Source organism: Chanodichthys erythropterus, chromosome 11, assembly GCF_024489055.1.
Source record: "Chanodichthys erythropterus isolate Z2021 chromosome 11, ASM2448905v1, whole genome shotgun sequence".
Lineage (NCBI taxonomy): Eukaryota > Metazoa > Chordata > Actinopteri > Cypriniformes > Xenocyprididae > Chanodichthys > Chanodichthys erythropterus.
This window is the reverse complement of record NC_090231.1, coordinates 53,653,429-53,676,668: the sequence shown is the minus strand read 5'-3', so window position 1 is coordinate 53,676,668 and position 23,240 is coordinate 53,653,429.

Here is a 23,240-nt window from a genome sequence, read left to right as displayed (position 1 = left end):
TGGCTATTAAATATAAATTACATATGAATATTAAATATAAAAATCACATTTCTAAAACAATTAATGATCACTCTTTATTTTATATTCACCACCCCATATGTTCATTCTGTAACATTTTACAATAAGGTTCTATATGTTATACTCATTTTAATTTATAAAAACACTATTTTTTTTATTGCTGATGTTAGGTCATTGAACTCATGTTAACTATTATGTTAAAGGCACACTAAGTAGAGTTCGCTTGTTCAAGATAAAGGCGTAGCTTGGTGACGCCTTGATTTCGCAGAATCATGGGAGTTGTCGTCTTCATGTCTACAGCCGGGGGAAAAGAACCCGACGAGACTCGGGCAGAAATCATATTCATGGATGAGCTAATGTATTAAAGATTTATTACTGTAGTATGAAGCAGGGTGTGGCTGAAAGCCTTTGGAGTGGAACGAGGCCACTGAAGAAATTTCTAATGAGAGACGACACACGGTTCGAGAGCAGTGGAGCTTTTATTATGCTACAGTTGCTGCTTCTGCATCTTCTGGTCAAGCGTATGTGGGGTAAAGCAGTTTATTGTTATAATGTTACTCTGTGCGTCATTTGGCGGCTGCTATGAGACACTCGTTGCACACTGCAAGTAAACTAGATCGATATTAGTCATAGTAAAACATGGTACTCGCTCTAAATCAAGAAAACAAGATTTAGACATTAAAGGTGCAATAGTATGTAAATTTTTTGCAGTAAAACATCCAAAAACCACTAGGAGAGTGTTATATATTTTTTTCACTTGAGTACTTACAATATCCCAAATGTTTCCAACTGTTTGTAAATCGTGAGAAAATTGCAATTTTAAACAAGGCTCCGGGACGCGTGAGGAGTCGCCTGTCAATTGCGTCATACCCGCGTTACCCTCGGTTTCCGGTTTTATTTTGTAGAAACCATGGAAACACCAAAGACGCTTAAATATATTATATGTTTTAATAGACAAGGGAACAACTGTTTTGATATATTTATAGACAGAAAACGAATTGTTGTTATATAGCTCAACACGTTTAGTCTTTTTTCTCCACAATATGTTTTAAAAAAGCCATCCAGCATTTAATATGTTCTAAAATCGATCTATCTTACTGCAGTGTGTCTCAAACAAGTGTCTCACAGCAGCTGCCGAACGAACGCAATGTTATAACATCATTTTCAACACACTCAGATGTATCTAATATGATAAACAGAGCTGTGTTACCTCATACTCATGACCGGAAAAGCGGAAGCGGCGCTCGTGAGGCGTGTGTTGCGAAATCGCTAGAGCGGCCTCGTTCAGCTCCCACAACACTCGGTCCTGCTCTGCTTCATACTTTAACGTTAATAATCACATGCATGAACATGATTTCTTCCAGACTCCAATCCCTATTCTTTTGCACTGTCCGTTGAGGTGGAGACCACTTGTCCCAAGATTCCACTCTCAAACTTGGCGTTACAGAATTATTACATACTGCACCTTTAAGACTTACTGTGTTGAGCTATATAACATGATTCGTTTTCTGTCAATTAATGTATCCAAACAGCTGCTTGCCTGTCTAATAAAACACATAATAAAGTGTCTTTGGTGTTTCCATTGTTTCTACAAAATAAAACCGAAAATCAAGGATAACACGGGTATGATGTAATTTATAGGCGACACACGGACACGTTCCATGTCCTGGTTAAAATGGCTTATTTCTCTGGATTTAATCATTCTTGTAAACATTTGGGATAATGCAAGTACACAAGTCAACAAAATATATAACACTGTTCTAGTGGTTTTTGGATATTTAATCAAAAATAATTTCATATTGTGCCTTTGACTAATTTTAACATATAAGCAACCTAATTGTAAAGTGTCCTTTTCTTTTTGCATCATTTCCATTTCTGGACTGGAAATTTAAGGTAGACGCCATCCGGCAAACCAACATGATCAAGGGGGAAATTCATTCAATATTAGGTATCAATAACATTTATCTGCTTAATAAGTTAATGAGAAGATTGTAAATCTGACACCAATTGCATTAACAAACTCCAGCAATCTGATTAGCAGTAATTCAGTATTACAGAAGAAAATCTACAGCTAATGGAAACATCCCGGCAGTCTCAGAAAATGTAATAAAAGAAACTCTCTGTGAGCTGTTTCATTTGCAGCTCTTGTTGAATGCAATAATTGCAATTACTTCACACATTGAATAAACAAGCAATTAGCATTGCTTTTTAAAAAAACTTTACAAATTATTCTGATTATACTTAGAGGGAAAACATGTTTTAAGCTTTTAAAAGTCGTTGTAAATTATTCTCAATAAACTTTGGCCTAAAAAAAGTATGTCCAGGAAACACAAACTGGTCTCGCATGTTAGAATATTAGACAGACTTTGATTATGTTTGTAAATAGGAAGTCTGCTACATATTTCCAACCAAATCATCGTTTTTTTTCCCCTGTTTGAGTGGTTATGAGACGGAATAAACAAATGATTTCATAAAGTTCATCTACCTGTTGCACAGTTACACATGCAGTGCTTCATGTCACCCGTGTCTCGTGATTTGATGACTGTTTCTCGCGGATTTCATCTTCTTCATGCTGTAGACGTTATATTTATTCACAAGAGTCAATATAAAAAGTGAAATCTCTGTGCTGCTACTTGTTCATCACTTCTAAACGCCCGCTCCGCCGCCCTCTCTCCCGCTTCACCCACCCGTGCACATCCTGCTCACAGATTAACAAACAGCGCAGCGAGCCAATGATCATTCAGAACTCGCCTGTCACTGACTTGACGACCAATCGTAGTCAGAACTGCGGCCAGGTGGGCGGAACTCTGTCATTGAAAGGTGCTGGTCTCCATGGGAACATGGCAAACATGAAGCGTAAGCGGCAGATGAAAATGTCTTCATCTCTAGAGATTAGTACGAGGCAAAAGTCTCCTGGTAACCTGTAGCCGCACTTTATAAACATGAGATTTTGTGTAGGTTTTATTTCAATCAGTAATATAACCCATATAGTGAACTGTAGCACATGGAGATAATATAATCATGTGTAAAAATTGCTCTTGTTATTCAAATGACTGTATGTTCCGTTTAATACAAATTCAAGCGAATCCAATATTATTATTGCTGTAATTAGAGTTAAGCTTAATCTTGTTGTCAATAGTGAAAACAACTAATTTGTCCTAATTAAACACCATGAAATCATAACTCAAATAGCCTATCTAGGGTCCTATAAAAAGGCTAAGTGGTTATATAAGATTTTAAGTGTTAATAGCTCAAAATGACCAAGTAAGCTGTGATATAGACTACCCATATGCTGTTTGATTAATAAAATTATGAATGCTAGTCGTGGTGGCCTTTAAATAGACTACCTGTCATTAAGAATTCAGAGTTGTTAGCTCTTTTTAGTATTATTGATGTTGTTTTGTTGTAAATTGTTGTTTTGTGTGATTAGTTTTGCCTCTGGTAAACTTGGTCCCTGTTTTATGTTGAATCCATTTTTATTTTCACTTCTATTGCAATTACTGGTAAGTCAGTGACTGACCTAGAGTCAGTTATAATTTATTTTTCATGTTTTGTCATAGCATGATTATCATTCATAAATTTGAGTGAATTCCATTTGAAATTACTAAGAAACAATGATTTTTTTTTTAATGTTCTGTGAACAGATTCAAAGCTTATTCAAAGCTTAATATAAATATTAATAAGACCCTGCCTCTTTCAGTGTTATATGATTTGATGTAAAATCAGTGTCTTTTAATGTGGTTTTAAACCATGCTTCATTTTGCTGTCAGTCCATCCATCCATCTGTATACTTCCAACTGATCCTGTGCTGCTGAAATATGAAATATGCTATGCATATTAGTCTCAACCTAAAAGAAAAAGAGAAGACATTATTTTATTTTTTAATTTGCTGGTTTTCATTTGTGTGTGTATTTTATTTATTTATTTATTTTTTCATTATTTTCACTACAGTCAAGCAAATTAATGCATTACAGTAAGGCTGGCAGCAGCTATTTGCACTAATAGAAAGATGCTTTTTAAATTAAGTGAAAATAGCATATTTTCTTAGCAATATATATTTACACTAAGTGCAAATAGTGATATATGCTATTTACACTAAGTTAAAATAGAAAGATGCTATTTACACTAAGTGAAAAATGTATATTTTCTTAGCAATAGATATTTACACTAAGTGCAAATAGTGATAGAAGCTATGTACACTAAGTAAAAAATAGCTATATATTCCATTTACACCATGTAAAAGTAGTAGTTATTTTCAAGAAGTGTAAATAGTAATTAGATACTATTACTATTATTAAATATTGGCAGAAGGCAGATACTACAAACCCGATTCCAAAAAAGTTGGGACTCTGTACAAATTGTGAATAAAAACAGAATGCAATGATGTGGAAGTTTCAAATTTCAATATTTTATTCAGAATACAACATATATGACATATCAAGTGTTTAAACTGAGAAAATTTACCGTTTTAAGGGAAAAATAATTTTAAATTTCATGGCATCAACACATCTCAAAAAAGTTATAACAGTCTGCAAACGTCTGGGGACTGAGGAGACAAGTTGCTCAAGTTTAGCAATAGGAATGTTGTCCCATTCTTGTCTAATACAGGCTTCTAGTTGCTCAACTGTCTTAGGTCTTCTTTGTCGCATCTTCCTCTTTATGATGCGCCAAAAGGTTTCTATGGGTGAAAGATCTGGACTGCAGGCTGGCAATTTCAGTACCTGGATCCTTCTTTTACGCAGCCGTGATGTTGTAATTGATGCCGTATGTGGTCTGGCATTGTCATGATGGAAAATGCAAGGTCTTCCCTAAAAGAGATGACTTCTGGATGGGAGCATATGTTGTTCTAGAACTTGGATATACCTTTCAGCATTGATGGTGCCTTTCCAGATGTGTAAGCTGCCCATAGAACACACACTCATGCAACCCCATACCATCAGAGATGCAGGCTTCTGAACTGAGCGCTGATAACAACTTGGGTTGTCCTTGTCCTCTTTAGTCCGGATGACATGGTGTCCCAGTTTTCCAAAAAGAACTTCAAATTTTGATTCGTGTGACCACAGTTTTCCACTTTGCCACAGTCCATTTTAAATGAGCCTTGGCCTAGAGAAAACGCCTGCACTTCTGGATCATGTTTAGATATGGCTTCTTTTTTGACCTATAGAGTTTTAGCCAGCAACGTCGAATGGCACTGTGTATTGTGTTCACCAACGTTTTCTGGAAGTATTCCTGAGCCCATGTTGTGATTTCCATTACAGTAGCATTCCTGTATGTGATGCAGTGCCGTCTAAGTGCCCGAAGATCATGGGCATCCAGTATGGTTTTCCGGCCTTGACCCTTACGCACAGAAATTTGTTGTAGATTCTCTGAATCTTTGGATGATATTATGCACTGTAGATGATGATAACTTCAAACTCTTTGCAATTTTTCTCTGAGAAACTCCTTTCTGATATTGCTCCACTATTTTTCGCCGCAGCATTGGGGGAATTGGTGATCCTCTGCCCATCTTAAATTCTGAGAGACACTGCCACTCTGAGAGGCTCTTTTATACCCAATCATGTTGCCAATTGACCTAATAAGTTGCAAATTGGTCCTCCAGCTGTTCCTTATATGTACATTTAACTTTTCCGGCCTCTTATTGCTACCTGTCCCAACTTTTTTGGAATGTGTAGCTCTCATGAAATCCAAAATGAGCCAATATTTGGCATGACATTTCAAAATGTCTCACTTTCAACATTTGATATGTTATCTTTTTTCTAATGTGAATAAAATATAGGTTTATGAGATTTGTAAATTATTGCATTCCTTTTTTATTCACAATTTACAGTTTCCCAACTTTTTTGGAATCAGGTTTGTATTTGCACCTCAGTATTTTGTACATTAACAGGATGCAATAATATCATAGTGTAAATGATTATATTTATTAAAAGTATTAAGTGGATGCTGCCTTATTGGGAGAATAAAAACCCTACAAAAAAACTACACCTTCTCCTAACCCTACCCAATAAATATGTTTAATATTATTAAACATTCGTTAGGCAGTTTATTTCCACTTTTAGAACAGTATTTTCATTTTTATTGAAAATAAATGCGTTTCTGATATGATATGTAATGGGAAAATGGAGAAAAGCGAGCTCAGCAAAAGGCGGATTCGAACCTGTGTTGATCGCGGTAAAATCCAGGACAGCGAGGCTTACTGCTACACCACTTAGCTACTGCTACACCACTGAAGACGTTGAATACTGTCTTTTTTTAAACTTGAGTGGCCCAACCAGACATTGGTGGGTGGAGCTAGTGTAAATAGCATTTGCCAACGAGGGACACTATTTGCACTTAGTGTAAATAGACACTCCGTTACAGTAATGAGACTGAGAAAAGGTTTTTTGGTCTGGATACATTTGTAGGCTGTGTTCACACTTGGCATTTTTGGTTCGATTAGAAGAAACTCTGGTGCAATTGCTCTGTTAATGCTTTTCATTTGAAAAAGTGTGAATGCTGCCATCCGAACCTTATAAAACGTGTGTATTCACAGATTTGATCTTAGATTGTGCGTACCCTAAAATCCACGGCAACAACGTTCATGTTTATAAAAATGGTCTTTGACATGGAAAAGTGCTTAATGCCATGTCAGGGTCCAGGCAGACGAATGCACTTTTCCTTGTGGCAGAGAGTTGGAAGACTGCAGGTATTTGGAAATCTAAGCATTTCTGCTGCTCACCATTCTCAAGTAAGATTTGGATGTTGACTGGTGCTATTTTATATGTTAATGACATTAATTAGGCAACAGAGATCTGAAACCATTCGGCTGCACACAATTTCAAGATCATTTGCAATTTATAAATTTCACTTCTGGAAGAGAAGTACATTTATTCTCTCAATCACATGGTGGTAGGATGGTTTCTACACAACATATTATAAATGAGGCCCCTGGTGCACACCAGACAAGCGGACCGAGACCCCTGAGGGTGTGTTCGATTGCCTGGTCCGAACCAGAGTTCAATTTTCCCCGATTCTCCCTGGATTGTGTTCACACTGTATTATTTGATTCCGAACCACAGAGCTTTTGCATCATCAAAGCAGCAACACTTTACCCCTGCTGCTTGGTAACAACAAAGTTTTGAATCTTTGATTTTGTTTCCAAAGCATCAGCACATAACAGCACTTGTGTCTATCTGCTGCCAATGTACTGCAAAAGTCCATTTCTGCTGAAGTCAAGCAGATAGGCTATACATTCTCTCTGCTTGCAGTTTGTCAGTCACACTTGTCAGCGAAGTGAGTGAAAACACACAAACACAGAGTTTTATTAAAGGTGCCCTAGAATCAAAATTTGAATTTACCTCGGCACAGTTAAATAACAAGAGTTCAGTACATGGAAAAGACATACGTTGAGTTTCAAACCCCATTGCTTCCTCCTTCTTATATAAATCTCATTTGTTTAAAAGACTTCCGGAAAACACACGGATCTCAACATAACACCGACTGTTACGTAACAGTTGGGATCATTAATATGTATGACCCCAATATTTGCATATATGCCAGCCCATTAGACAAGGAAAGGCAGTATTAACATCTGGATCTGTGTACAGACAAGGTAAGCAAGCAAGAACAACAGCGAAAAACGGCAGATGGAGCAATAATAACTGACATGATCCATGATATCTTGATATTTTTAGTGATATTTGTAAATTGTCTTTCTAAATGTTTCGTTAGCATGTTGCTAATGTACTGTTAAATGTGGTTAAAGTTACCATCGTTTCTTACTGTATTCACGGAGACAAGAGCCGTCGCTATTTTCATTTTTAAACACGTGCAGTCTGTATAATACATAAACACAACTTCATTCTTTATAAATCTCTCCAACAGTTTAGCATTAGCCGTTAGCCACAGAGCACAGCCTCAAACTCATTCAGAATCAAACGTAAACATCAAAATAAATACTTTACTCACATAATTCGAAGCATGCATACAGCATGCATGACGAACATCTTGTAAAGATCCATTTGAGGGTTATATTAGCTGTGTGAACTTTGTAAATGCACTGTAATATAGGCGAGAGCTCGTGTGGCAGGGAGCAGGCGAATTAAAGGGGCGGCGTGCTGCCAAAATCAGTGTATAGTTAATGATGCCCCAAAATAGGCAGTTAAAAAAATTAATAAAAAAAAAATCTATGGGGCATTTTGAGCTGAAACTTCACAGACACATTCAGGAGACACCTTAGACTTATATTACATCTTGTGAAAAAGCATTCTTAGGCACTTTTAAATCATACATCATTAATAGTGGTTCACTTCTATAATTTAGCACATTTGCATTCATATCAGCAATGAACTGTACTGGAAGTCACATGAATCGTACCCCAGTGTCCGAAATCGCCCTATATTTGTATTTGTACAAATGTACAACTGATGTATGCTCAATGGCTAGAGAATACCCATAATGCACTGTGAGATGATGAAATTCACGTCACGCACAATGTACACTGACCCTCGTGTACGTGTAAAATGTGAACTATACTTTGGGCTTGACACATACAGGTATAAATTCCTTTTTAATTGATTATTAAATTGTTTAATTAAGGGTTATATATATAGTATCTTCTACTGGAGCTGCCAGTTTGCTAAGTTTCAAATATTAAACATCAAGCACAAACTATGGAAAAGCGACAGCCCTTCCAGGGCACTTAGTGTCTGAATTTGCTCACTTGTTTTTGTTCATTCACTCAAGTGAGCTATATTAGTGGACTAATGTAGGGAATACTGAATGAGGGAATAAGGGGCGATTTCGGACACAACCCTGTTTTGTTTTGTTTTTTGTCATGAGCTACGTTGCCCATCACAGTTCAGTACAGGCGTCAGAAACGGCATCTCCTTGCAGCAGATCTTCGTGTGTGTGACAGGCAGGGCGGGCGAGAGCCATGAGGGAACCTCGAGTCTCTCACGGAGGAGCTCCGGAAGCATAAAAGAAGGAGCGACGACAGTGAAGGACGAGAGAGGACCAGGCCTGGACTTTATTTATGTTTTATTATGTTTGTGTGGGATTACTTTCATTTTGTATTCGTTTATTTTGAATTAAAGTTTTGTTGAATGTTCACCAGTTCCCGCCTTCTTCTTCCTGTACATACGAACTGTGTTACATTGGTGCCAAAACCCAGGAGGAAGGAGGGACATACTGTCAGAAAGCCCTTGCTGCTGAGGGGGATCGCGGTGCTGCGGAGTGCCTCTTGCGGTCTTCACTCCCGCGCTGCCTGAGGCGGTGGTACTGGAGCCTTGTGAAAGGTGGGATGGAGACCCGGATGCCGTGCTCCTGGGACAAGGTGGGGTGGCTGCCGTCCTGGAGGGAGCAGAGGAGTGCTGTCGTCTGCCGTGGGCCGGAGCCTGCTACCGTCCGCCATGAAGGGGAGGAGCAGGGGACGGTGGACTCGCTGCCGGCTGCCCTCAACCGGAGGAGCCGATGCCGGCCGCTAGGAGGCGGTTGAGGATCGGGCCATCCAACGAGCGTCCAGTGTGAGGAAGAGCCTCTTGGCAGGCTGAGGACCGAGCAGCAGTGTGTCTGGGAACCGGACCCAGAATTTTTTTTTCTTTCTTTTTCCTCTCTCCCCTCTCTCGTCCTGTCGCTCCCCTTGCTTCCATCTCCTTTTTCTCTTCTCGTCTATCCTTACCCCCAGGTGCTGCAGCTGCCGAGACAGGCCCCAGGGCGGAATAGAGCGCAGTATCGGGAGTAACCCCCAGCCTGCAAGGGGCGATGGGGATATGTGACAAGCAGGGTGGGTGAGAGCTGTGAGGGAACGCCGCTAGGCCGGTGACGCAAGTTTAACGATCTTCACCTGCGAGTCGCACCGACCTTGAGTCCCTCACGGAGGAGCTCTGGAAGCTTAAAAGGAGGAGGGACGACAGTGAAGGACGAGAGAGGACCAGGCCTGAACTTTATTATGTTTCATTATGTTTGTGTGGCCGGCCGACGTCCGCGAGGGTCTGCCGGCATTACTTTCGTTTTGTATTAGTTTATTTTGAATTAATGTTTTGTTGAATGTTCGCCGTTTCCTGCCTCCTTCCTCCCATACATACGAACTGTTACAGTGCGTGATGGAGGAATTCCCTTTTGCTGCTGTTTTGACTCCGTTCTCAATGGTAAAAAATACCATCATATGTATGCACATACAATGAGTGCATTTAGTCCAGCAACGCATTGTTTTGGATGTTACATAAGTTCTGTCACAAAATATGTCATAAAATCCTTTTTAAAAATAAATAAATAAATAAATAAATGACAGTGTGAATGCTAATCGAACCAAGACTTAAATGTATCATTTTCTTTTTTGGTCCGGACAAAAACAACCAAGAGATTCAAACTACAAGTGTGAACACATCCTTAAAGACGACAGCCATGAATGTGCAACAGCACTTTGATAGAGGTTCACTGAGAAAAGTACACAGTGAATGTGATGTATAACGCTAGCTTTTCTCTATTGTCAGTTATAGGTTAGAGCTGAAGGTGAAATGAAGTCATCAGTTTAATCAGAAGATTACGTGCAAACAAAAGCATTCCTTAGGCTCTGTGAGATTTATCTGGGCAATGAAAGTACATGGCCACCGAAGCCTGTGACTCATGAGTGCACTAAGACTTGGCAATGTCTTTGTTACAAACTGAGATTATTAAAAAGATGTCCCGCAGCAACTCATTATACCATCAGCTTAGGCCATTTTTCTCCCAACCCCTTAATTAAATTTGAATCTTATGAAAAATAAAGAAAAATCAACAGCTATCTAACTGCTGGCTAGTCTGACATTGTGCCAGCAGGCAGGTGCCTTGTCCCTGCATGCCGTTCAACTGTCCCTGCATGCTTACAGCTCGTTCTCAAGTCCGTCGCCCCCCTTGACCAAAGAAATCTAGTAAGTCTGTCCGTCCGTCCTCCAGTTTTTCCTCTAGTCCACTCAGTTGTCTGTGTGTGGCTCATTTATTTCTGCTACATAGATGGATCTGGGAATAAATGATTTAATGGAACGGTGCATTACTTCAAACCGACTACACCCATCCTTTAAAGTCTTTCAGGGCTGTTTTATTGATTTAAAAATTCCTCAGCTTAGTGCTCGAATCTGTCCCATTAACTCTGAATGCTGGTTAGCCGCATACCAATAGTTAATGTTCTCTTTTACAATCAAGACAATGCAATTTTCTATGACATTGTGGTGACAGAATAGCAGTACAAAAAAAAAAAAAAAAAAAACTCTCTTTGTGTTATATCTAATTCCACATACATGAAAGGACATGAAAGTGATTGACTGTGGTGAATAGCTTAGACAGACACCGAAAACACAATTATATTGTGTGTAAAACCATGTCTGTCGTCACTAATTATCGGCTTTGTGAATGTCACTGTTTAGAGAAACAGCTCATCCACCGAGAACTGAGAAGTTAAGCAGGATTTTGTCAGAGTGAATCTTTTTTTATTATTATTTCATGTCCTACAACAAAAAGACAGTTCGTAAACACATTTTCTCAGCCCTAATTTCGTAAAACGTTCTGCAAAGCCTGTCATTTGTCTCATTGAAAGATTGCTGTAACTTACGAAAACATTCAGAATCATGTTTTACGGTCAAGATTCTGTCTTAATGGTGCTCCCTCTTTATTTTTCTTCAGTTCCTTCTAATTGTGCTTAAAGAAAAAAATATAAATGGAAAAAAAGTTTGATATTTCTCTACTTACCATTTCTTTTGAAACATTTAAAAAGGGAAAATTAAAAGGGAAAATGGGCTGGGTATTTCCTTAAATGGATCAGTGCCTTGGCTATATGTTCAAGAGCAGCTGACCTAGGAACTGACATCGCAGTCCTGTTCTCTTACCATTGTGCTCTTAAACAAGGCACTTCACCCTAGGTTGCCCCTGGAAGACTGTCAGTTAGTCTACTGTAAGTGGCTCTGGGTGAAAAGCATCTTCTAAATGGAAATTGAATAAGTACAATAAAAGCAACCTAAGTGAATGCATAAATGAATTTTTTCTTTGAAAAACGTATTGCAAAAGCACATTGAATAGTCTCATGTCTGAAAAGCTGATATAGAGACCTGTTCATGTACTGTATTCAGAAGATTTATGTGTTGGCAATAGGGAGATCATGAACATTAACAGTGAAGCACACACTCAGGCTGATGACGTTCATATATACTGCTGTGCATAAAGCACGGTATCTACATATTTTGTCAAAATTGAGGTTTGCATGAAATCAGGTCCCTTAGGGACTGTTTTCAACCAAAACGACCAAAAAAGGAAAACTTTTGGCCTTTCATTTATACGTCTTTCCTCACAAAGTGACATCGCCAACTACTGGCCTGGCATGCATAATATGGCATCTTTAGTCATTTTTGCAGATCCATGTGAATAGGCAATCTTTGGAAGCTTGTTTTTGCCATGTTTTTCGAAAATAAAAAAGTTAATTGTTTTATCTCACAATTCTGATTTTTTCTCACAATTACGGAAATTACATCTCACAATTCTGATTTCTTTTCTCAGAACTGTGAGATATAAATGTGCAATTGCGAGTTATAATGTCAGAATTGCAAGATATAAACTCACAATTCTGAGAAATAATGTCAGAACTGTGAGTTATAAACTCACAATTTTGCTAAATATATGCTTTTTTCCTCACAATTGCAAAATATAAACTCACAATTCTGACTTCTTTTCTCAGAAATGTGAGATATAAACTCGCAATTGCAACTTTATATCATACAATTCTGACTTTATAACTCGTAATTGCGACTTTATATCATGCAATCCTGAGAAAAAAGAATTTTGAGATAAAAAGTTGAAATTAAATTTTTTTTATTATTCAGTGGTGGAAACAAACTTCCATGGGGGTTGTTTTTACATGCTTTGTCATCTATGCAAAGATAATTTATTTATTTATTTATTTTTATTTTTTTTACACCATTGTAAAAAAAAACATCTTTGAATGAGGAAATTTAGTGCTAAAAATTATATCACATCAGTCAAAATTATACCATAAAAGATTCCTTTTTCAGTTTTGAGAAGTTACTGTGTTTTGCATTTTAGGGCAGTATATAGAGTGTTCCAATAATGTATATGGCCCATATTGGTTTTTAATGATCAAATTTGAGTTTAATGGCTTTTGTTTGATGTATGTCATGTTCATGTAGTGTGCTCTAAAAAGTTTTTTTTTTAATTGCTGTAGAAGTATTGCTCATTGTTAGTTCATGTTAAAGTGACCCAATTATGCTATTATAAATGTTCCTAATTTTATTTTGGATGTTTCCTTCAATAGATTTACATGCATCAAAGGTCAAAAACACTTTTTTTTTTCCAGAAAGTACATTGCACATCACCTCATTTGTTCGATTTGTTTGAACTTGAAGACAGTCTCTTCAAACCCCTCCTTTCTGAGAGCCTACTCTGCACCATTTGGCTTATTGTGCTTGCTAGAAACTAAATGACAATTACCATATCTGAATTTCAGCTTCAGAAGCTTCCTCAGCTCTTTATACACAGTGATACAAACAGTAATGATGGCGTTGGTTTTTTCCTTATCAATTCCAGCATGAGTCCTCATCCTTTTGAAGTGCATGAAAACAGCATCTTCTCAACATGTCGACAACACAAAGCAAACTCTTCCAGTCTCAGCAACAAGTACAGTGTTTGAGGGCGGGTCAAAGTAGACACTGTTCGTGGGCAGCCAATGAGGATCATAGGCTGGCATTATGCAAATGTGTTACATTGCTACGTAGATATGTAAAAGGAAGTGAGACTGGAATTGCTGACGACTCGTTTCAGGCTATTCAAAATCTATTCTTTTTTGTTTAGGGAGACAGTAACTTGATTTGATGTGCACTTTGATCTTTAAAACTTTGCAGGCCTTTTACATTCACAAACAGCTATTACACATTGCATGACAGGTAATATTTGAAAATAATAGGGGCACTTTTACTAATCCAGCATTCTGCGTCAGTTCAGGCAGGCCTCGTAGTCAAGCTCCGCTATCAGCTGATTCACAAATTCAAACCCCACCCATATCAGCTGATCCGATTTCTATGGTCTCCACTGGCAACTCTAAAATAAGGCGCATTACTTAAACGCAGCTTCCGTCTCTCTGCTTGCTTGGCTGCTTCCACTGCATGCTGCTTGCAACCCACCTCCTCCCCAGCTCCTCCTTAAACTTGTGTATAACTTAATCAGTGTCATTCTGTTGTCATTGATGCATGCTCTGTTCTCAATAGGGAGATTTTCTGCTGCTCTCCCAGTTAAAAAATGGGAGGTTGTCCCCAGAAGCTGCTGCTGTTCCAGGTCTTGGCTTTCAGGGATCTCATGAAAAGGATGGGGAATTTAGAACAGAACCATACCGCCAAATTGTAACTTTAGCAAAATATGCCAATAAAAAATTGACTAAATTTTGTCTCTTGTAATTTTTGATTTAAGTCGCCCTGACTGAAATGTAAGTAATGTTCCCGAACGAAACCTTATTGTACAGTGTAAGACTAATGCTGGACTGTCTGGACCAAGAAAGGGCTACTCTTTGAGAAAACAAAGGAAATTAACATTTGAACTCTCTCTTGCAAAATTAGCATCCCCATTTGAGACATAATCACACTGAGTCGATCACACCTCAGCAATGCCTTAATCTACATTTCCCTTCCTTCACACCCTCTTCTCTCTACATGCAAAGATGACCTGAAATTCATCCAAAATCTATATGGTTTAATATGAACAGTTATCATACAATACTATACATGTTTGGTATCATTTTAAATGTCTCAGTGCAACTGGTACAAACGTCTCATTCCCATAGAAGTAAACCAGAAGGTAACAGAGGTTTGAAGATTTTAGAGATATTTTGCTCTCTGTAATGGGTGTGTCCACCTTCACAGGGTCTTTCATGCAAATGGATTTCTGTCCCCAAAAGGTGTAAACTACTCAGTCTAGGACCCTGATTAATGCAAATTCCCATTGAGAACTCATGTTTCCATTTGAAAGAAGTTTCTGTCTTGGTTTGAGTATTTAAAGAGATGTTGCAAGAGGCTCGGGGCTCGATCCTGTGCAGATGAGCCCACATTGTTGAGTGTCCTTCAGACACTCAGGTATTCATCTTTTACTCTGTGTCTGAGCATTTGAAGTTTGTATTGATCATCTTTTAGATTATTATGTAATTGGCATGACACATTTACCTGACTAATAAATTGTTACATTTGACTTTATTCTGACTTATTCTGAAATTATTGTCTCTAGTAGATTACGTTAAGTCCCTAACCACACAAATCTACTCTCAGGTTAGTAACGGACTAAAGTACAGTTTAGGTGGAGCACACCAGCTGATATTTTAGAGCTCCAACTAGTACATTGGCATTAGTTAAGTATACTTAGACTGTGTAGGCTAATAATGGGTTTTTTCCTTTTAGAGCAACAGACTGTTGCTAGATCAATCTAAACAGGGTGGGCCTCAACCTCTGGTTATGGTGAGATTATTCTAACTAAGTGTCTGTGGGTAAACCACTGCGTGATTATGTAAAGTTGCCACTAGAGGAAGCTAAATTGGTCAGCCTGATTTTTTGGTAATGGTCATGGCCCCTAGTTAAAGTAATCTTACCTCAATTCGGTGTGTTCCGATCTATGGGGACTAAATAAACGTATTCTAGAATGAGCAAGGTGGGTACGGCCTCTAGAATATTAGTCATCGCCTCTGTCTAATGACCAAGACTGACGAGATTGTGCGTATGAGATCGTATGCCCGGCCGGTGCGAGACTCAAAGCATTATAGGAATCTGAATGAACGAGTACAATAAGAGTAAAGAGTTAAATATAATAATCAAATGTAAACTCCTTTGCCACACTGAAAAGACAGAACGCGCAAAAAACCTTCCCCGTCCTGTGGGAAACCGCCGTTGGACCGATTGGGCGGGCCTTACAACAGTGTAACCAATATAAGAACATTTTATCAGACAAAGAATTTATATTGGTGCTCAAACTGTATTATTCTATGTCATCTATGTCAAATAAACATCTCAAAATATAAATAATAAATTAAATTCAATTAAATTATGGATACATTTCACACTTGCAAAGGGGTGGGCCATTTCTAAACCAAAATGGCCGCTACGGTCTAAGTTAAGGTCTCTTATGATTAGTATTTATGACAACAATAAGACTTTTCTATTAAATAGCAGGGGGAAAAAAATGAAATAAACACCATGACAGAACTGTATGCGTGGATGGAAATTGTGAGGCAGCAACTCTTGGCAGGTGCTTTTCTGATCTGAGAGAAGTCAGATGAAAATAAGCAGAGAGGGAGACAGAAGGAGGTGGGGGAAAGTGAATTATCAATCTGCTTTACATTTGAAGGTGATTAGAATTCTTCATTTCTTTTGTGTGGACCTGGGCAGAAAGAGGAGAAACGCTGTGGGGTGACGGGTTAATTGAAGAATAATACCCTTCAGAATGATGGATTTTGGTGACTTGAGATGTCAGAATCCATTATGGGGAATTTAAATTTGCAATTAAAGAAGGAGGTAGGGTGCAAGATTCTCTAGTTTTAATTTTCCCTCTCCAATCACCCCCAACCCCCACTTTATTAATAATGCTCTGCATTACATGTCCGGCCACCCTATTACGTTTATGTCTACCTCCCTATGTTTGGAGGGAAAATAAGACTTGATTAATATTCTGATGCGTAAGTACAACATTTTCAGCAGAACAGGGAATGAGCAGCTTTAACTAACCCACAAATCCAGCACAAAGACATTAATTTAGCTTCTGGTTATATTATGATTAGTCTGCTCTTATCTCTCCAGTCTGCAGTTTGAATTTTCTGTCGAGACAAATGTTGTACCAAAGGCCGCTTGATCTCTGACCCCAGTGGAATCTCTTTGGTGCTGAATGTGTGAGAGAGATTGTGGTCAGCAGGAGGGATTTTTGCGGTTGGGGGTGTAGCACATGCCACAGCGGGTTGTAATACAACGCAATCAGATGAGGTGACTTATGAGGAGTGTCTTTGTCAGAGTCTCACCTGTTTTCTCATCCTCTGCAGAATGTTGAGCACTCGGTATGCTGGCGAGTGGCAACACATGTGTCTATAAATTCCACATAAAGAGACACTCATTTGGCCGTTCGAAAGGGTCAAATCCAGGGTCAAAGTTTATTTATATTTGCTGTTACTTCGCTCATGTCAGCGGTGCTGATGAACACAAGCAATAGTTCACCTAAAAAACCTCTTGTTGATCCAAACCGGTATTATTATTTTTTTTTTCTTCCGTGGAACACAAAAATGTTAGAGTTTAAGGCTGCACTTTTCCATACTACACAGCCTGTAAAACAAAACAAAACAAAACAAAAAAAAACCCATAAGACTACTGCATTCCAAGTCGACATAAGAAATCTTTGTGTGAGGACTAGCCTGATTTAATGTTTTATTTCATATAGGCCTACAGTAACATAGTATTATGTTGACCTATTAATAGCCAACAAATCTGAACACAAATCTGAATTACTATATTAATTTGCTGTTAAATGCAAAAACACAGCATTTACTGATAGCCTATTTCAATGCTTTGCTAAAGGGTTCACTATAAATTTTGCATGAATAAATCTAAATCTGCACGAGAGATCTACACTATTGACGTTTGGGATCTCTGCCGCCTTCTGTGGTTCCAAATAAAGTTGCACGTTACTTGCGGAGTTGCTCTTGTATGTTAGTTGTGCTGCGGTGCGGATGAATTAGATGGTTTGAGAACTGATCTACTGTAATAAATACTGTAGTATACTTTAGTTTTTTATACTTTAGTATACTGTAGTGTATATTGTAGTATAATATACCCTATAGATTAAATAAAACTTAGTACAGTTTTGGGTAACGTAATTTGTTTATATTACTATAGTTGTTATATTACCACAGCAACTATAGAATTACCACAACAAATTCATTCAAGTACTTTACTGTAGTATGGTTCAAAAACACTATAGTATTTACTATAAATTACTATAGTATTTTTTCACCTGGGTAATATAATTTTGTTCATTTTTCGTATGCACCTCATCTTTCATATATAGCTTTGAAAAAGTAAATGTAAAGTATTTAATATTTACAGAATTTGACATTATTACAGTTTTATTATGATTTTTTGAAGACAATTCTGCATACAGTTTTGTAAAAAAAAAAAAAAAAAAAAAAAAGTTTTCAGTGTTTCCCTTGAAATGTAAATGATTTTTAATCAAAGTTTTTAATCATTTTGTATCTTTCCAGGGTGTTTCTTCTTTTGAGGCAATATGGTAGCCTATGTAAAGCTATTTTGGAACAATATTTATTATAAAAAGCACTATGCCAATTAATCTAAATCGAAAATGCGTTTCTTATACATCTAACTTTAGAATTAATATTTTAATAATAATTTCTTTTATTTTAGTGATGACAATATAAAAGCTGATTATTTAATTTTTAAACAGCATGTTTTTATAATATCACACTTACTATTTTTCTAGTACTGTTTCTTTCTAGTAATACTATGAAAGAGTCTTTAGACATTAAAATACATAGCAGTGTTTTAGGTTCATATTTTGGGTTCCTTGGCTTCTATCTGTAGCTGTAATGCCTAATTTCTGCATCAGTAGCATCACAAAATGGAATTGCAGAAACAATGACCTTCTCCCAAACACTCCCCAATCTGCCAATGGTCAGTCAAGTAGATAGTCCCGTCGCAATATCATGCTATTGGTTGAGCCAGCATTCCTTTTTTTTTTTTTTTACATTTTGATAGTGCCACAGAGACACAATATTTGTATGTATGAGGAAGTCATCCTAATGACTTATACTTGCAAGAGTATATAGAATATTATAGCACAAAAAATGACACACTTCAGCTTTAAGAGATACACAGGCACAATGACAAATGTGGAAATTATTCATCACTTGTGTGTGTTTTTAATTCAGCTGAGCTGGGGAAAACTCTGATCAGGCACAATGTTTGGGTGACTGCACACAAATACGGCAGACAGAAGAGCGGGGCGAGTAAATTTTGCCTGTCTTACGTTTTTTTCACGAGGAGGCAATCTTCACCGAAGCGCTAATGCAATAGTCAGTGTCAGCTACTTTATCATCACTCGAGGTGACAAATGGGGGACAAGAGCATCTCAAATATTCCGGCAGGCCAGCAGGTACAGGCTCAGATGAGGAAGAAGATAGTTACACTTTAGTTTTCTTTATAGGCTGGAGGAAGAGAGGCAGGCCAATCACAGAGAGAGGGCACAAGGCTGGCAGAAGTGAATAACAAAGAGAATTTACAGTATGCGCTGTGTTTTAGCAGCTGGTACCTGCGTGTAACAATGACAGCATAATGAATTGAGACAAATGCATTTTTTATTGCCTCCCCTTTCCCTTAAGCCCAGTTCGCTGCACTTAGCATTCAGCAACCCCCCCATCATTCAGACAGCTGGAAACAGAATTCATCCGATTTGTTCTGCTGCAACTCTTTCTCTCTCCCTTCCTCTCTCACGCTCACTGTTGTAATAGGATCTGCAAGAATCATTCAAAGGCTAGATATAATTTACTGCTCTTTGTGCACAACACTCCCCCCACCCCCCACATATCCCCGTCCTCAATCGCACAAGGTGCCCTGCGGATGAACTAATCACACTTGAAATATTATTTCTCCGTCTTATTCCCCCGTTTTATGAACAGCTCTGGTTTTATGGTGCAATGGGTTTAACCCCTGCCTAGTCGCACCCCTGCTCATGTGAGTGTGTTTGCTGCAGGGCTGGGAGATAATGGAGATAAACTGTCGCAAACATCTTCCTGTTCATCATCTACAACTGGCTACCTCATGACAAAGATCTGTTCTTAATTTCTGTTGTACCTGCAGCTTAATTTCCCCAGAGATGGTTTTTAATGTGTAATGAAAATACAGGCAGCAAAATGAGAAACAACCTAGTCTTGTTGCCAGGAGCTAGCCATTACCAATAAAAGGGACATTTCAGGAATAAGATACACTTTAGTGTCCCATGACTTTAAGAAAAAAAAAAAAAAAAGCATTAGAGCCATAAATACACTAAAAAAGCATTTCTTTTCTTTTGTCAAATCAACTTAGATAATGTGTTTTTGATAACATAATATTTTGAGTTTCTGTTGATTAAATCAATTGCCGTCATTGTATTAACTCAAATTTTTAATTTCAAAGAACTCAGAATTTTATGGCAACCAGGTAACTTTCTTTTTTAAGTTATTTTTTTCTGGCATTGTTGTTGTTGTGTGAACTAATAGATATGTTAGTTAACTTAACATAAAATACCTAGTTTAAAACACTTGCTACCTGTGATTTTGGCCTTGTCCACCTCAGAGGTCTTGGCCTTTTTGACTGTATCTAATATAGCTTCACGATTAATTAAAAAAAAAATCGTGATCTCGATTCAAACACTTACACACTCTAAAAACTAATTCAGGGGACTTTTAGTCATTACTTAAATATATATTGTTGTGAAATAAAAAATCAAGTTCTGAAATGCTGTTAGACTTTTTACTTGTAATTGTTATTTTATTGAGCTTGGATGACACACACATTACGCCTATTGATTCGATATACTATCATGACTTGTCATAGTTTAACATTTTCAGTTAATCAAAAATGTATTTAATTTTAAGTTCTGTTAATGTAAAATACAATCTGATGACGTGTAAACGTGTTTCATTGTTTTTTTCACTTCTTTTAACTGGGCTGAGATTTTATATTTATATTTTTTATATTTGCTTTGCCCATGGCACTTGAAAGGGAGAGTAAAGGCTAAAATTAAGTGTTATATAATGTTTTTTTCACAAAATTAATGGTAAGGGAGATTTAGCAGTAATTAGTATTTTGTTATGCTAATTTAGAAGAGTTTCTGTTAATGTGGGTTTTTGGAGATTTACCATCATGGTTACCAGCGGTGCTTGTTAAGTTCATGTTACTTAGAAATGCATTGTTTTATTGTGTCCAAAAAGCATCTCCACCTTACTTAAAACATTATGTTGGATCAACTTAAATAGTTGCATTCATGTTGACAATTATTAAGTTCATGTTACTTAGAAATGTGTTTTTATTGTGGCAAAAAAAAAAAAAAAAACGTCTTCACCTTACTTAAAACATTATGTTGGATCAACTCAAAATATTGCTTTGAATTAATGTAATTCTCATTCCTTAATGACAACTATTCGGCCATGTCTAAAAAAATGTATCTGTCATTGAATCATTCATTCAAGACATTTGTTAGACACCAGTTATGAAACAAGTGAAGTATTTATGAGTGAGTCATTGAATCATTCATTTAAACTGAAATTAATTAATTCAAATGAACCATTTTATATAGACTGCAGCAATTAACATTTTGTCAGAATCACTAGTGAATTACATGCTATTTTGTTTAATTGTCTGTTCAGAATTTAGGGAGAATTGTGATATATGTTTTAAACAAATAAATCGTGATTCTAAGTCTATCCAGAATTAGGCAGCTCTAATTAACAAATAAAACAAATGTTTATAGTTATAGGTGCTTTTTTGTACAGGCCTTCATTCACCCACTTGTCTTGCTGTGATACACACACCTCATTAACCTTTCAGGCTGAGCAGACTTGTTAAAGAAAGCAGACACAAACATGGCAAAGGGCCTTTACAGAAACTATATGTGGGTGGTATGGTGTATATTACAGTAGCGGTATATACTGTATGTATCACACAAACCAAAATATAAAATTGTTCCCACTCTGTACATTACTTTTTACATTACTCTAAAGTCTTTTTTGTGACTCTCACATGTTAATAAAGTAAGTGTAATAAGCCATATAGTATGGCTGTGTGGTATATATACTGTCATGCCATCCAGTCTAATTCAATGCTCTGATGTCTTCTCATTTGTGTAATAATGTTTTTGCAAGACTGTAACTTCTTTCTGCATCAGATGCACTGCTTCATTAAGACACGCACTTCACTAAATTTAGGTTCATATTTGATTTTTTTAATTTTTTTATTTGACTATACAGTGAGGAAGAACAGGGGCAAGACAACTCACAGAAAGACAGATTGTGTGCCAGCACTGTTTGCGGGAAAGTGACAGAGATTTGTATGTAATTCTATTGATCAGGGCCCACCCCCATTGATCTCTGGAGTGTCAGCGGTGGTCTGGATTAAGAAGAAAGTCTTTTAACCTGGATGGGGCATTACATCATCAAAGAGCTCCCCAGGCCTCATTGGCCAAATATGGTACAGGTAACTGGATTTGGGAGGGGAACTGACTCAATTTCAGGAACATCATTTGGAGAAGTAAATGAGCTTTATTCTTTTGATTTCATCTGCGCACGTTCAAGTGTTCTTATCAAGACAGCTACAGATTTGCTTTGGTTCTTGCATTCTTTAAGAGAAAGTTGAGTCTTGGGATATGACCTACAACTCTGGATTTAAGTTCTACTTATTTGTACATTTCCCAACATTTGGACCCTTTAAAGTTGCCGAAGAACATGTCTTTAAAAGATGTAATATAAGTCTAAGGTGTCCCCTGAATGTGTCTGTGAAGTTTCAGCTCAAAATACCCCACAGTTTTTTTTTTATTAATTTTTTTAACTGCCTATTTTGGGGCATCATTATAAATGCGCCGATTCAGGCTGTGGCCCCTTTAATTCTCATGCTCCACGCCCCAGGAGCTCGCGCTTGCCTTAAACAACATAAAAAAAGTTCACACAGCTAATATAACCCTCAAAATGGATCTTTAAAAAGTGTTCGTCATGCAACGTCTAATCGTGTAAGTACAGTATTTATTTGGAGGTTAACATTTGATTCTGAATGAATTTGATGCTGTGCTCCGTGGCTAAAGCTAACATTACACACTGTTGGAGAGATTCATAAAGAATGAAGTTGTGTTTATGAATTATACAGACTGCAAGTGTTTAAAAAATTAAAATATTCTCTGTGAATACAGTAAGGATGTAACTTTAACCACATTTAACAGTACATTAGCAACATGATAACGAAACATTTAGAAAGACAATTTACAAATATCACTAAAAATATCATGATATCATAGATCATGTCAGTTATTATTGCTCCATCTGCCATTTTTCGCTATTGTCCTTGCTTGCTTACCTAGTCTGATGATTCAGCTGTGCTCATCCAGACGTCCTGCCCTTGTGTAATGCCTTGAACATGAGCTGGCATATGCAAATATTGGGGGCGTACATATTAATGATCCCGACTGTTACGTAACAGTCGGTG